The sequence below is a fragment of the Heterocephalus glaber genome, unplaced genomic scaffold (assembly GCF_053883595.1).
Source record: "Heterocephalus glaber isolate CG9 unplaced genomic scaffold, H.glaber_assembly_v1.0 deba00000347, whole genome shotgun sequence".
Classification (NCBI taxonomy): Eukaryota; Metazoa; Chordata; class Mammalia; order Rodentia; family Bathyergidae; genus Heterocephalus; species Heterocephalus glaber.
This window is the reverse complement of record NW_028258143.1, coordinates 13,789,874-13,803,227: the sequence shown is the minus strand read 5'-3', so window position 1 is coordinate 13,803,227 and position 13,354 is coordinate 13,789,874. Positions and strand designations below refer to the sequence as shown.

The 13,354-nt window shown below is 39.2% G+C and overlaps 1 protein-coding gene and 1 long non-coding RNA gene across 11 annotated transcripts in view; one reads left to right on the top strand and one right to left on the bottom strand.

Moving 5' to 3' along the window:
- Positions 1 to 13,354, bottom strand: part of Nckap5 (NCK associated protein 5) — a 915,317-nt gene that overhangs the window by 763,559 nt on the left and 138,404 nt on the right. The gene's annotated exons all lie outside the window — the stretch shown is intronic.
- Positions 57 to 9,548, top strand: LOC110344073 (uncharacterized). The gene is made up of 3 exons (XR_002386360.2): positions 57 to 152; positions 6,311 to 6,407; positions 6,936 to 9,548. It is a non-coding gene; the product is annotated as an uncharacterized LOC110344073 (long non-coding RNA).

Genomic DNA, 13,354 nt, shown 5'->3' with positions numbered 1-13,354 from the left:
TCAGCCTGCGCCCTGGCAACAATCCACTGGACAATCCCACCCCGGCACCCCCCCCATTCCTCTGTACAGCCACCTGGTTCCACACTACAAAGACGCAGAGGACACTGGACCACCAGACCACGGTACTGAGTCCTGCCGCTCCCAGCCCAGAGGTAGGGGCTTCTGAGTCACCAGCCCACTGATCCTGGTCCAGAGGAAGGGGCATCCTGGCCACCATTCTTCCCACTGCTCCCAGACCAGAGGAAAGGGCTTTTGGGACACCATCCCTACCCCTGCTCACAGCCCCTGTCCCACCTCTCCCAGCTCAGAGGAGGTAATCCATGCAGGTGCCAACAGCACTGCCCCAGTCGAAATGAGAAAACACTTAAATAAGTCTCTAAACCAGACTTCCAGATCACCTACAGGAACCCTAAAGGGAAATGAGATGGAACACTCTGATACTCAACCACCTGGACCCACTCAACTGGCAACAAAAGGGGATCTGGAAAAAATGAAATCAGAAATAATTTCTCAGATAACAGGAGAAATTGTGCCCCTAGTGCAAGACATGATTAATAAATCTAGAGAGGAGCTCAGGAACATGATGGAATCCCAACATAGGAAACAAATGGAATCCATGAAACAGATGCAAATAGATTTCCAGGACATGAAAAACTCCATTGAAAGTCTACACAGCAGAATGAGCCAATGTGAGGACAGAATTTCGATATAGAAGATAAGACTGCAATTAGTGACCAGGAAAAGAAAATTTGCTTCAAAATTAAAAGGGAACATGAGAAATCAATCCAGCAGCTGATAGATGATGCAAAGAACAATAATGTAAGACTGATTGGAGTCAATGAAGAAACAGGAGAGAGTGCAGATGACATAAAAAAAACTCTTTGCAGAAGTAATGGCAGAAAATTTCCCAAGAAGGGGAAAAGAGCTTGACATACAGATAAGTGAGGCATATAGGACTCCAAATAGCCTTGATCAAAAGAATCTACACATAGGCATATAATTGTTAAGATTCCAGAAACTCAACAGAACAACAAAGTTCTCCAAGCAGTCAGAGAAAAGAAACAAATCACATACAAAGGAAAGCCCATCAGAATCACAGCAGATTTCTTAACACAAACCATCAAGGCAAGAAGAGCTTGGAGTGATGTAGTCCAAGCCCTACAAGAAAACAGCCTCCAACCCAGATTGATGTACCCTGCAAAGCTATCTTTCAAAATGGATGGAGAAATAAGATACTTTCATGACAAAGAGCACCTTAGGAACTTTGTGAATACCAAACCAGCACTCCAAAGAATTTTACACAATATCCTAGCAACAGACATTGAGGATCACAACCCCAGGAAGCAAAGCAGAATGAACCCATCTGGCATGACAAGAAATTAAACGTAAAGGGGGAGAACCCAACAAAAAGAAAAAGTCATGGCAATGACAAATCAATATGTTTCAGTTAAAACCATCAACGTTAATGGTCTCCATTCACCAATCAAAAGAAATAGACTGGCAGAATGGGTCAAGAAGCAAAATCCAACAATATGCTGCATACAAGAAACACACTTAATTCAAAAGGAAACTCATAGACTGAAAGTTAAAGGGTGGAAAACAATACTCAATGCTACAGGAACCTGAAAAAAAGCAGGAGTAGCTATTCTCTTGGCATATCAAGTAGATTTCAAAGCAACACTGATTAAGAGAGACGAAGAAGGACACTACATCCTTGTAAAGGGAAGAATCCAAGAGGAAGAGAAGACAATCATAAATATCTATGCACCAAACACTAGTGTGCCCAACTATATAAAACAAATACTAACGGACATGAAAACTCATATATGCACTAATACAACTGTAGTGGGGGACCTCAACACCCCACTGTCACAAATAGATCAACTAGGCTAAAAATAAGTAACGAAATACTAGAACTCAATCGAACTCTTGAACAAATGAACTTAACAGATGTTTACAGAGTCTTCCACCCCACAAAATCAGAATACACATTCTTCTCAGCTGCACATGGGTCATTCTCAAAAATAGACCACATACTCACATATAGAACATGTTTAAGTAAGTGCAAGGAATTGAAGTTATCCCCTGTATATTATCAGACCATAGTGTGATGAAATTAGAGATCCATAGCAAAAGAAACTCAAAAAATTTCATAAACACGTGGAAACTGAACAACACACTTCTGAATAACCAATGGGTCACAGAGGAAATCAAAGAAGAAATCAGACAGTTCTTCAATTAAATGACAATGACAATACAACATATTGGAATCTATGGGACACAATGAAAGCAGTCTTACGAGGGAAATTCATAGCAGTGAATATGCATATTAGGAAAACAGAATGAGCCCAACTAAACAACCTGAGGCTGCACCTCAAGTTTCTGGAAAAAGAAGAGCAGGACAACTCCAGAGCTCATACAAGGGAGGAAATTATAAAGAACAGAGGAGAAATCAATGCAATGGAGACTAAGAGAACGATACAAAAAGCAATGAAGCCAAGAGTTGGTTCTTCGAAAGAATCAACAAAATTGACAAACCCTTAGCCAACCTTATCAGAAAAAGGAAAGAAAAGGCCCAAATCCATGCAATTAGAAATGAAAAGGGTGAAATTACAACAGACCCAGCAGAAATCCAGAGGATCATCAATACCTACTTCCAGAACCTATGTGCCAATAAGATGGACAACACAGAAGAAATGGACAGATTCCTAGATACATATGAATTACCAAAGTTGAACAAAGAAGACCTAAAAATTCTGAACAACCCAATATCAACCAATGAAATTGAAAATGTAATTAAAAATTTATCAACTAAGTAAAGCCCGGGCCCTGATGGCTTCACTGCTGAATTCTACAAGACATTTAGAGAGGAACTGCTGCCACTACTGTTTAAACTCTTCAATGAAATTGAAAGGGAAGCAATACTCCCAAATTCATCCCTGGAAGCAAGCATCACCTTGATCCCCAAAGCAGAGAAAGACCCAACCGAAAAAGAAAACTATAGGCCAATCTCACTAATGAACATAGATGCAAAAATTCTTATTAAGATACTGGCAAATAGAAGGCAGAAGATCATCAAGAAGATCATATACCCTGATCAAGCAGGATTCATGCCAGGGATGCAGGGATGGTTAAACATATGCAAATTAATCAATGTAATACATTACATCAATAAGCCAAGGACAAAAACCATATGATTATCTCCATAGATGCAGAAAAAGCATTTGACAAAATCCAACATGCATTTATGATAAAAACCCTACAAAAAATTGGAATAGATGGTCTCTACCTCAAACAGATAAAAGCCATCTATGAAAAACCAACAGCCAGTATCATGCTAAATGGTCAAAAACTGAAATCCTTCACACTAAAATCAGGAACAAGACAAGGATGTCCATTGTCACCATTCTTGTTCAATATAGTTCTGGAAACATTAGCCACAGCAATTAGACAAGAGAAAGAAATAAAAGGAATAAAGATCGGAAATGAAGGTGTCAAATTGTCATTATTTGCAGATGACATGATACTCTATATAGAAGACCCCAAGAAATCCACCAAAAGTCTTCTAGACTTAATAACCAAATTCAGTCAAGTAGCTGGTTACAAGGTCAACACACAAAAATCAATAGTTTTCTTCTACACCAATGACAGACTCACTGAGAGAGAAATATGGCAAAGAATTCCTTTCACAACAGCATTCAAAAGACTGAAATACCTAGGAATCAACCTACCAAAAGAAATCAAAAACCTCTTCTCTGAAAACTATGGCACTCTGAAAAGAGAGATTGATGATGATATCAGAAAATGGACAGACATCCCCTTCTCCTGGGTAGGAAGGATTAATATAGTGAAAATGGCCATACTTCCAAAACTGCTATATAGATTTAATGCAATTCCAATTGAAATCCCAGCAGCATTCTTCAAAGACCTTGAGAAAACAATCCAAAAATTCATTTGGAGCAAGAAGAGACCCAGAATAGCAAAAGCAATTCTAGGTAACAGAGACATGGCAGGGGTTATCACAATCCCCAACCTGCAACTATACTACAAACCTACTGTGATAAAAACAGCATGGTACTGGCAAAGAAATAGACCTGAGGACCAGTGGAACAGATTAGAAGATGCAGAAACAATGCCAGACACACTCAGCCATCTCATCTTCAATAAAGGAGCCAAACACCCTCACTGGAGGAAAGATAGCCTCTTTAATAAATGGTGCTGGAAAAACTGGGCTTCAACTTGCCAAAGATTAAAACTAGACCTGTATCTCTCACCATGCACTAAACTAAAATCAAAATGGATTAAAGATCTAAATATTAAAATGGAAATGCTGAACCAGTTGGAACAGAGGTTAGGTAGAACTCTTGAAGACATCGGTATAAGAAAAGATTTTATGAACAAAACCTCAGTTTCCTGTGAACTAGCACAAACTATCTACAAGTGGGATCTCTTCTTATTAAAAGGCATCTGCACAGCAAGAGAAACCACCAAGAGTGTGAAGAGACAACACACAATGTGGGAAAATATCTTCACCTGCTCTTCCTCACACAAAGGTCTACTATCTTGAATCTATAAAGAACTTAAAAAGATCAGACCTCCCAAATTTAAAGACCCAATCCGAAAATGGGTATCTGAAATGAACAGACATTTCTCAGACAAAGAAGTAGAAATAGAAAATAAATGCATAAAAAAATGTTCAACATCACTGGTCATTTGAGAGATGCAAATGAAAACAAGGTTGAGATTCCACCTCACTCCAGAAAGAATGGCTGCTATCATGAAATCAACCAATAACAAATGCTGGTGGGGCTGTGGGGAAAGAGGAACCCTGCTCCACTGCTGGTGGGAGTGTAGACTGGTGCAAGCACTGTGGAAATCAGTATGGAGATACCTCAAAGAACTAGGACTGGAAGTCCCATTTGACCCCGCTATTCCCCTGCTGGTTATCTTCCCCAAAGAATTAAAAGAATCATACCACAGTGATATATGTGCACCCATGTTCATAGCAGCACAGTTTGCAATTGCTAAAACTTGGAAACAGCCCAAATGCTTATCAACTTGAGACTGGATAAAGAAAATGTGGTTTTTTTATAAAATGGAGTACTACTCAGCCATAAAAAATGAGAAATTAGAGACATTTATAGCTAAATGGATGCACATTGAGGTGATACTCTTAAGTGAAATAAATAGGACACACATGTAAAAATACCAAACAGTCTCTCTGGTGTGAGAAACTGAAAGTGTAAATAAGGACTAAATGTATAATAGGTAATGTGAAATAGGAAGAAAAGGGGCAAAGGAGAAGGAAGTGGGAGGGCTAGGGGAAAGGATAGAAGGGAATGGGATTAATATGAGAAAATGGAAATATAGGAACAAAATCTTTGTAAATAGGGAGGAATGGAGCGGTTGAAGGGAGGGCTGGGCAAGGGTGAAAAATATGAACCAAGAGAGATTATGTAAAGGCACAAATTTCCAATGATGAATGTCATTATATTGTATACCTAAAATGTACCAATGGTTAGAATGAATAATCGATAATGCAAAATAGGAAGAAAAGGTCCAAAGGGGTAGGGGTAGTGGGAGGGGCAGTGGAAAGGAAAGAAGGGAAAGGAAAAATGCTGAGAAATGGAAAAAATGGAAATGAAGTCTTTGTAAATAGGGAAGGGTGGAGGGGGTGAAGGGAGGGCTAGGAAAGGGGAAAAAATAAGAACCAAGATGCATTATGTAAAGGTACAATTCCCAATGAGAAATGTAATTGTGTTGTATACCTACAATGTACCAATAAAAGAATTTAACAAAAAAAAAAAAAAAAAGAAAAAAGAAAGAAAATTCTCAGGCCCAACTCAGACTTACAGAATCAGAAATTCTGGGAATAAAGACCTGTGAACTATATTTTGGCAACCCCTCTATATGATTCGGTTGCAACCTAAATTACAGAATCACTGATGTAGATAGGTCTTTCTTAACCCATATTAAAGTCATTTTGGGTGCTTTAAAAATTGTAAATATTTAAACTCTCCACCTATGGAAGAGTAAATCAGAACCTGTGTTGGGGAGGATCATGGCCATTAGCAGTTAACAACAGAATCCAGAAATTTAAATGACTCAATTTAAAGGGCCAACAGGAATCCACTTCTTTTTTCTTGGGCAGTCTGTGATAGATGCTTGAAATCCCATTACTATCAGAACTGCCATACTACTAATCAGCTGTGGGATCTTGGAAATGTTTCCTGAACTTCTATTAGCGTAAGTTTTTAGTTACCTACAACATGAAATAATAATGATCCATTTTAGTTGTTTTTATTTTCAGATGTGAAAATGGAAGTCCAAAGACTTCATCCCTTGTCTGTGTCACACAGAGCAGTAGCAGGAAGGTCAGAATCCAGCTTTGGCCATGGGTCAAGAAGGTAGGTGTGGGAAGGAGAAATGTGGTCCTTCACTGGTCAGACCCATTACAGACTGAGATTTCAGAGTAGAAGTGATAACAAAGTACAGAGAAGCTAGGGGTAGTATGAAACAAAGTGTGGGTGAGAATATGTTTGTGAGTTCTGATCTCATTGGGAGAGGAGAAAGGAAGGCCCATGGGTAATGGTGCTCACTTCTCCAACATCTATTTCTCTTATTGGTAAAAGTGGAATAAGCCCAAAGATGTATGAACTCAACAGTGTGGAAGTTCAGAAATGAAATGGCTAGCTCCAGGAAGATTCAACTTTAGGTGTACTGAAGTTGTGTGTGTGCGTGTGTGTATGTGTGTGTGCATGTATACACATATACATCCATATATATTTTATATATATATATATATTCCTTCTTCCTCCTCTACTTTTTCTACATGATGCACATATCCTTCAGTCATCTTGTCTGCTAAGTGACAATGGTCATTGTCATTTGAGGAGTTTCAAATTCAAACTAAGGTTTGTGCTTCTTGCCCCCAGCTGCTGCTCATCTACAATACTGGAAGATGAAACAATGGAGAGAAGAGAGCTGACTGTGAAGAGAGACTGATCTACCACTGGTTACAGTATTACTGTTACTTCCTGAATGTCCATGTCCATCTGAAATTAATATGTCAAAATCCTAGTCCCAAAGGTGATGACACTAGAAGGTGTGACCTTTGGGAGGTAATTAAATCAGGATGGAGCCCTCATGAACAAGATTACTGTCCTTAGGAAAGAGTCCCCAAAGAGAACTCTCTTTCTCACCTGTGAGATCAGCTGTCTGCGGTCTGGAAGAGGGCCCTCACCAGAACCCAACCATGCTGGTGCCGCCATCTCAGACTGCTGGCCTTCAGACTTACAAGAGAAAAAGTCTCTGTTGTTAGCCACCCAGACCACTATAGGAAAAAACAAGGACACTCACTTATGTACAATGTGGTCATCAGGCTCTGACCCATTCTTTTCCTTCCTCACATGCCACTTATAAGTCTGAGTCCTTATTCTGATCTCAGCCTTCACATTTAGAAACCCCTGGGCTTCTGTGAATGTGGCAAGATGTCTTTTCCCACCTTCTGTCATGTACTGATAGCCAGGAATGACCTTCACTGTGGTGACTTTGAAGATATTCCTGTACTATTCCTGTACTTACACTGAAAACGCCATCTATGAGAGCAATCAAGAAACAATCAATTAACTGGAAAACAGTGAAAACTTTAACTTTTCCTTCACTTTTATAAAATGGAAGGAAATATAAAGTATTATTTCTTATCCAAAACAATGTAAAACTTTATGACACCACATACCCCCAGAGGGCTTAAAGCTACATAGCAGAAAACTGACTTTTTATGATGTTACTTAAAAAAACTTTCACAATTGTAATTTGTAAATTGTGACTCACTTTATTTAAAGCAATCTTTAAGATTTGAAAATTTCAGCACAGATACTTTGTGTATCCACTACCTTGAACGTTGCTAAAATGGTGTGCCTTTGGTGAGGAGGAAGAAGAAACCAGAAGGACCTAGGAAAGAATTTGAAGAAGGTAAATAGATAAACCCATGAGCCCTGAGGGCATCTGAGGCCAGAGACTGAAGGGTCAAATGGAAGCTGAGGCCAGAACATAGTGATGCACAGGAGGAAGAGAAGATGAAAATGTCAGAGGACAAGGTGGGCACCCACTAACTGGCTGGAGAGGGTAGGATGCAGACTGAAAGACTAGAAAAGCATCGAAGAAGGAAGGAGCAGGCAAAGTCTATCTCCCAGAAAAGTGCTAAATAGCTTTGCCAGCTTCAGCCATAGGGACCAAAGCATGGGATGTTCCTTTAAATCTTTTTCTCCATGACACACATATCTTTCCGTGATCTTGTCTGCTTGGTAAGAATGGTTATTGTCCTTTGAGGAGGAGCAGGTTACAAACAGAAAGGGTAAAACAGGTTAACACTGGCCCTCATATAGCTTTTGCTCAGTGCATAGAATTTAAAAATAATGAGCCAATAAGGTTGTATCAATATCAGTTCGCTAGTTGTGATTTACTATAGTTACACATGATATTCCCATTAGGGAAAACAGAAACAGGGGTGTATGGGATCTTTCTATATACTATTTCTCACAGGTGGGTGCAAATCAACAACTTACATAATGACAAAAGCTGTTTTGAATGAGCTGATTTTAATAAGCCAGAAGATAAAAGTCTTATTTTCTAGCTTTCCTTGAAAAGTTGGAAAATCAAGCAACATTGGGCTCACCTAATGTTATTTCATAATAATGAGAAGCAGAGAGGCATCACAGTCCTTGAGATAGGCATTGTAATCTTCATTTTGTCCCATTCTCTCTCAGTCTGCTTTACTATTTATGTTACATTTGGTCGCAAAAGACACTAGATTCTTCCACTCTCCTGTAAGAGTTAAAAACTTGGTCATTGGAGAGTTATCTTAGTTTACACCATTTGTTGGGAGATGAACACTGTATCATGAATAAGAACCCAAGGACATCTCATTATCCTGATGCCCTTGGGGCTTTGCACATAATAGTTGTCACTAATGTATTCTTCTACAGAAGCATAAACACACAGGATATGATCCAAGAAAAATCAATGACATACTAAATGTCATACTATACCAATTTCTGTCATAACTTTGGAGCCCTATGAACTGCCATCAGTTCTCAAGTCATAAATTCTCTGAAGTTATTTATGAAACATGCATTAGGTAAGGTCTAATTTACCAAAGTTTGAAATATATGGACCCAGGGTTTAATTTATTCATTCTCTCTTTCTCTGGCTCTCTCTCTTTCACTGTGTGTGTGTGTGTGTGTGTGTGTGTGTGTGTGTGTGTGTGTGTGTGTGTCTGTCTGTCTGTCTCTGTCTCTGGAATATATATATTCCATGATTCAAAAGACAAGGTGCCATTTTAAATTGAGCCTTCCTTTTGGTTTTCTGAGGTTAAAACATTTTCCACATTGAAACCTGTTCCCTTTGATTTCCACATGGCAAATTACTCAAGTGGAATTATTTATCCCAAAGGCCATGCAATGTTCCCATTGTCATTGAAAAGCAAAGGGCAAAAAAACTAAAAAAAAAAACACCAAAAACACAGTGGTGCAAAAATAGGGAGGATAAATTTGGGCCATTCTTTGTTGCACTGAAATAAAGCATGTAATTGATTCATGTAATTAGGTTCACCTTTGTGTCTATTAAAAGGTATTTTGTATAACCACTCGTCTATGTAATATATGATCCAATCTCCCTACTACCACCTTCTCATCATGTACATTAGGTTGTAGTTTTCCCTGGTTAGGTCATTTTAATAGTAACCTGTCTGATAATTTTACTATGGAAAAATCAGATTTTTTTCCTATAGGGAGTTGATAGGGGGTGGACTATTACAGCACACAAACTTAAAAGGAAAGAGTCTATTTTTATATATTCTTTAACACATGAGTTAACTTGTCAGGTGAGTTAAATTACATCTAAAATTCAGGAGTAGATGCAGATCCTGGCTAATGGTTCCTCCAGTGGCCCATTGAGTCATAAGGTTGGAGATAGGATGCTCTCATCTCTCCTTGGCACTGAACTTTGACCTACAGTATGTGTACTGTAAGCTTAGCTATTTTACAAATCAGTAAATACACAAACCAAGCTGCATTGGTGAAATTATGTCCGCAGACTGATTTAGTGGTTATGCAGGTCAATTAAATCTGTAGCCCTCTTTGATGCTGCCTTGGTTCATACTGGAAGAAGTGGATTATTAAAGTTGCTGTTAGTACCTGCCACATCCAAAGATATGGCATACATGAAATGCTTGCCATCTGAGATCTGGCTGTTGCCAATAGCCATGGGACTGACAGCTCACACCTTTGGAAAGTTAAAATACAAAATAAGATGCTCACTTGCTATATTTAAATAAACAGCTATGACATCCAAATCAGGTCATTTTATATGAAGCATGTAATGGTTTGCACTGTGTGGGGGATCAGCTGGAGCCTTCAACAAGGCATCTGGTAAGGCCATGAGTCCCTTCCAAGTACTCTGCTGCAAGCACATGAGGGCCAGCTGGCAGAGCAGCTGCAGGCCCAGGTCACTGGGGAGCCAGCTGACCATAACTCCTTCAGATAATACATTCAAAGGTCAAAGGGGCTCTGGCTCTTACTTTGAACAAGGATGTTTGGTCACCAGGGGTTCCAGTGACCCATTGGGCTCAGAACACACAAATAATTTGCAGCTTCCTTAATTCATCTGAACTCCAATCCCCAAAGCAAAGCTCAACTTCAAAGTAGCATTTTATTTCTTTTTCAAATATTACGCTGCAACTATATATCTTCATGAAACTTTTTTAAACAACTATTTTATATTTCTCCTATTTTTTAAACAATTTTTTTACTTATGAAATTATGCATTTATTTTGAATGGATATATCTAATATCTATATATAATAAGATGGTATGTTATCATGCATGCACTTAAGAAATATCCAGACTACCTGTCTGTGTGTCAGGCACAGTGTGAGATATTGGGTCCAGGAGGAAAGAAATAGATGCAGTCAGTCCCTTCTTTCAGAGAACAAAATTATTGGAAGTGCTATTCTTGTCATCTTTGCTAGCAAACACATGTGCCCTCTTTTCCACAATCCAGGACACAGGGAATTCCCCATATGAGTTTAACACAGATAATCTTTGGATGTGTCTTTCAAAAATCACCTGTCAAACTATTGAGGAAAAAACCCATCTATTTTTGGAGCAATATTTTCATGCTCACAGAATTGCCTTCAGGATTTTTGAGAACTTGGCCCTCTTAAAAGAGAAAAAGAATCTGTTCTTTGTGCTCTTGGTGAGAAGGATCACAGCAAACAGAAACCAGACTTCTTGAAAATGCCCAAATATAAAATATTTGTGTCCCTGCTTATTGTTACACTGTGGTTGCTAGGAAGACGGCTAATACCCACCTTGGCACTTGGCGTGGACAATAATTGACTTTAGCATCATGGGAAAAAGTTAGTTTGGGGTTGTGTTGAAATAGCCACAATGTGGACGATTTCTACAGATAGTTTTGTTATCATCTGACAAGATTTTGACCGAGGCCAGACTCACACCCTAAGCTTTTTGTGAGACATACTTCATGTCCCTGAACCAAATGAGTTTATGCTGGAGAAAACCCTAGTCAAAAAGCAATATGCCAACTTGTCAAGTTTAAGAAAAAGAGGCTTCCAAGTATAGCATCTTTTTACTTTATAAAACTTTCTCTGCCAACATTTGGTTTTGGGTGCACCTGAGGGTGAGGCAATGCTTTGAACTAGAGTAGGAAATACAAGTTTCAGTGAAAAGCTGCCAGATATCCTGATTTTAAAGTGTTACTTAAAATTAAAAGCAATAAAAAATTAAGAGCAATGAAAGTATCTTTTTTTTTTTTTTTGGTACGGGGGATCAAACTCGGGATCTTGTGCTTGTGAGGCAAGGGGCGGAACCACTGAGCTAAATCCCCAGCCCAAAAGTATCTTTCTTTTTGCCCAGGGAAACTATAAATAAAGAACAAAATAAAAGATAGATAATAAAGAGGGAGACAGAACTTTTACAAAAGGGAAGGAGGCCAGGACATGGAGGGAAGGTGGGAGGAAAGGAGGGGCAGAGATAAAAAAGAGAATTAAGATATGTTCTGTGTCTATACCAACTCCTCACAATGAATTTAATCATTATGTACTGCAAAAATGTACTAATGATACAAATGAACATAGCTTTTGTTTTGTTTCTTTCTTTTAAGGACCAACCATAGGAAATTGCCTCCACTTGACTCAGCTGGTTCTTCCAACAGTTGGCACTTTGCTCAGATCAGTCCAGAAGGGTCAGCTCTCCCAGTGTTCCATGATTTTCAGCAATCTCATATGGCAATTTCCCATTAACCCCTGTTGCCCTGCCCCAAGACATGCATGTCTTTCCCGCAAGGTGAGCCTAACGCGATCCTAAAGCTGTCACCGCATGCAATCAACCCCTGACCCACTTTCTCAGGTTGATTTTGTGAGTTCAGTAAGTCAGTCTGCCAACTGCCCCTGAACTGACAGAGTGGGGACAGGTGTCCTTCCCAGCAGAGAACTGACATCCATCACAATGTAGGAAATATGCTAATCCCAGGGCCTGGGATGGGAACCCCAGGCTTTGTGACCTCTCATTGGAAAGGCCTCAGTGTGCTTTTTAGAAGATGGAGCTATTGTCATTCTGGGCCTCCAATGGGAGGATTGAGAGAAGAAGCACAATTTAGATCAAAGGATGGAAATACAGGACTTGGGAGGCTAAATAGCCCTGCCATTATTTGGCCAGAGAAGAGAAGGCTGGATTGGATTGGGTCAAGTAGGCCATAATGGTAGAAGAGCTATTATGTCCTGAATGAGGCCAGCTGTTCAAAATTTTGAGGGAGAAGAAGAGGGGAAGAAAATGAATGTAAACTGAAATGTGAGAAATTTGTTTGACATAAATAGAAAATTTCAAACAGTAAGGGCTATTAACTGCTGACATTAGTGATGGAGGAATACATTTCTTAGATGAACTTTAAGATTTTTAAGTCAAGAATTTTAAAGGAAAACTTGCCTGAGTGCAGAGCAGAAATAGAAAAAAAAAATCACTGAGGCCCATGTAATTTAAGTATGTAACGTAAGATTTTGGCCTTCATAAACTGCTCTTTACAACTGACAGTTTCTCTGAGAATAGTATTGAAAGCTGCTACACAAGGCTTCTCCGACCTTGCTTTAATGACTTAGCCAAGACAGGAATTGTCTTTGTGGCTAAGTGATTGACAAGTACCTTGGGTGATGGGCATCTTGATTCCAGTTCTGCAGCTAATCAACTCTCAGAGTTGGAAGGAGTGCAGAACCTCAATTTCCTTAACTGTCAAACAGGGACAATAGGTCTGTTCCACCTCGTAGGATGTCTTTCAGGAA